Here is a 3,834-nt window from a genome sequence, read left to right as displayed (position 1 = left end):
CCCCAAGTCCCCCTCTAGCACACAGCCCTGGGCTCCCCATCCCCCCCCCTCCTCCGCCCCCGCTCCCCTCTGCTGTCCCCCTGGTTGGGCACTCGGGAACCTCTGGAAGCCGTTCACTAGGGAAAATGCTGCTTTAGGCACATTTTATCTATGAGACTGGGCTGAAATGTTTCTATATATACATTCTATACATATAATTCTATAAGATCTGTAGTTGATGGAACATGTCAGTAACTCCACATTGTGGATATGGGTAATTCCACCTCCCATCTGGCTGGCATTCAATTGCACGTAATAAATGAACTTTTCCACGACATTCTAATTTATTGAGATGCACCTGTATATATAATAATCATAATAATAAAAACACATTTGAACACCTTAAAGGGGGGTCTAACGCTAGCCTATTTCATGCATTCTGAGTTATTTACACTGTTAAAGAGTTGGATTCTAATGCTAAACATGACTGAAATTTCAAAAAACGATTTGGATGTATGGCAAATAATTTCTGTGCCAAATACACTCCTTTCGGTGTTGTATAAGTTTCGGAAAGTTTTTATTTAAATTTTTTTCTCAATCATGGCCCTTCATGAAGGGTGGCATTCCTTGTATGGGCCCTTCTCCTGGAAGAACGTGTGCGCACACACTTCAGCCAGAGCGAGAGCATGCCCATCAGCGTCATCTGCAGCGCTGCACAGGACTTGCTTGAGAAGAATATCTCCAAAGAAGTGTGTTTTTGTGAGGGAAAGATTACCTTATTCAGCTTAACAAAGAAACCAGCTTAACACTAGCTATGTTTTCATCCACCTATTTTTATGCGCATTTTGGATGATTGCATTAAAAACCGCTGGATGGAAACGCCAAGGTGTGCATAAATTCTAAAAATTTCAGTTCATTTATTTCAGTAATTCAACAACTGAGTAGGATAAACTTTTTATCCGATAAGAAAAAATGCGCATAAACTACAATGGAAACACATTCACCGAATAAATTCCACCATGCGCATCGAAAAAGTCATGTGACTTTGCGCTATGAGACGGTATAACTTGACTAACCAGCGGACCTATCTCGTTCACAGCATCTATATGTTGTTTTGGTCGTTCTGAAATGCCTGAGGAAAGTCTGTCATCAAAGTATTTCTGTATATTTACTGTCTTACATGATTGCGTTCCCAAACAGCAGGCATCCACCTCTGAAAGCAATGACTGCATTGTGTTATGTCTGCACTCTCTGAAGCGCAAGTAATTTATTACATATGAAAATTATTATATTCAGTGGCTTATCCTAGTTTTCTTAGAGATATTTAGTGCCAGTTTATCAGGAAGTGACGATTTTGTTCTCTTTGACTCGTTGGATGGATGGTGCTTTATTTGCAAATGTTTTATGCGATATTCCAGTTTTGCGAATAAGTTAAATTTGCATCTTTGGATGGAAACATAGCTACTGGGAACAGTGGATGCAGTTTGTTTTTCTGGGGCAGCAATGGCGTTCTGCAAGTGTGTTTGTTTGTTCCCGTCATTTCGGTGATGCATGTTTTATAAACAAGGCCCAGTTCGACACTAGATTTGCACATCGTTTAAAATGTTATCTGATCTCATGAAAAAAATATACAAGACAAACTAAAATTTTGTCAATAAAATAAAATAATTATTTTTTTCAAATAAAATTATGGCGTTAATTAAGAATTAAAAATAATCAGATTTTTGAGTTTGACAATGAACACATTGCAACCAGGCTTGGGACGGCCCACAAAAACGAGCCAAAATGCTTTACATGCCTTGAAATAATAATTTCTGAACATTAAACATTGACTGTCAGTCTTTATTCACCTGCTTCACGTCATTTCTCATAAAAATTAATTAAAGTAAATAGTGTAAATTACATCACTAATGTCATAGAATAGCATAGTTTAATAATGGCGGAGTACATTGTAACGCAGTGTTACAACGTCTTTACAACATCTGCGCAACTGGAAATTAAAACTGGTTTGTGTCTTCTGCTAGTTATTGAAGCATTAAAAAACGATCTAAACTGATAAATAACTGTTAATAGTGTTCATCGTCTGTTTGATTACGTCTTTAATTAATTTTTCCGTACATTTCTGCCATATGTACAGTCACCACTGATAAGCTACTACAAAATATATTGTAGAAACTATTTTTTTTTTGTAAAGCTGCTTTTTATTTACCCTCAAAAAATGGAAGTGAAATGTGACAACATGCCCCGTAGGTGGGGTACATTGTAACATCTGAGGGGCACGTTGTAACATGACTGTATGACATCTTAAAACGTTATCTGATCTCATGAAAAAAATATACAAGACAAACTAAAATATTTTGTCAATAAAATAAAATTATTATTTTTTTCAAATAAAATTATGGCGTTTTTTAAGAATTAAAAATAATCTGATTTTTGAGTTTGACAATGAACACATTGCAGCCAGGCTTGGGACAGCCCACAAAAACGAGCCAAAATGCTTTACATGCCTTGAAATAATAATGTCTGAACATTAAACATTGACTGTCAGTCTTTATTCACCTGCTTCACGTCATTTCTCATAAAAATTAATTAAAGTAAATAGTGTAAATTACATCACTAATGTCATAGAATAGCATAGTTTAATAATGGCGGAGTACATTGTAACGCAGTGTTACAACGTCTTTACAACATCTGCGCAACTGGAAATTAAAACTGGTTTGTGTCTTCTGCTAGTTATTGAAGCATTAAAAAACGATCTAAACTGATAAAAACAAATCGGAGATTAAAATAATAGCAGAGTTGTCTCATTTTAAATTAATAATAAAAACTGAAATGAAAAATTTACTTAAGCCAGAAAATAAATTTTACTATGGTAAAATAAATGTTCAGCGATATCTTCAAAATACTTTTTTATTTTTTTTATTTTGGCGCACTTTTTTTCTCTATATAATGTTATGGTAACTAGTAAATACTGTACATTTTGTTAAGCTAGCATGTGTGGAAATTTTTAAACCATGTGTGTTACAACTAACCCCACGTTAAGCTCCCCTACTGTAAATAAAAATGCAACAAAAAAAAAAAAGCAGCAGCACTGTTTTGATTTCTAAGTGATCACATGCTGGTCGTGTGGAACTTCACATCTAATTTCTGAAACAAGATTAGCATGCTTTTAATGACATTAAGTGAGTTCAGGGCCATCCGTAGCTGACGCGGGGCCCCTCTCGGTCCGATCGTGATCGGGTCGAGCTTTTTCGCATTTGGCTCCCAAACTCTGGAATAGCCTTCCTGATAATGTTCGGGGTTCAGACACACTCTCTCTGTTTAAATCTAGATTAAAGACACATCTCTTTGGCCAAGAATTCAAATAATGCATATCATAATCTTGTACTGCAGTTATATCTGATCAAATGCACATTATTATTCTTTAGCTTGGGTTAAACAAATAAATTTTACTTGGTTGGAACAGCAGCTACGCTAATTATGTCATTATTTGTTTCTCTGTTTTTGCCACGGATAGGATTTACACAAGCTTCAGTCTGCATCCAGAACACCTGAGAAGAGATGATGCCAACACCTCAGAGGACCTCAGATGATGCCAACCCTGAAACAACATACAGAACTAACACATTTTGCTATAAGTTTGATTGCATCATATAATAATTGCTGTTAATAGTGTTCATCATCTGTTTGATTACAATTGATTTTTCCGTACATTTCTGCCATATGTACATGAACTGACAGTCACCACTGATAAGCTACCACTAAATATTGTAGAAACTTAATTTGCTGTAAAGTTGCTTTGCAACGATTTGTAACGTGAAAAGTGCTATACAAATAAACTTGAATTGAATTGAA

This window comes from Sinocyclocheilus rhinocerous, unplaced genomic scaffold (assembly GCF_001515625.1).
Source record: "Sinocyclocheilus rhinocerous isolate Xijiao unplaced genomic scaffold, SAMN03320098_v1.1 scaffold2302, whole genome shotgun sequence".
Lineage (NCBI taxonomy): Eukaryota > Metazoa > Chordata > Actinopteri > Cypriniformes > Cyprinidae > Sinocyclocheilus > Sinocyclocheilus rhinocerous.
This window is presented reverse-complemented; position numbering follows the sequence as displayed.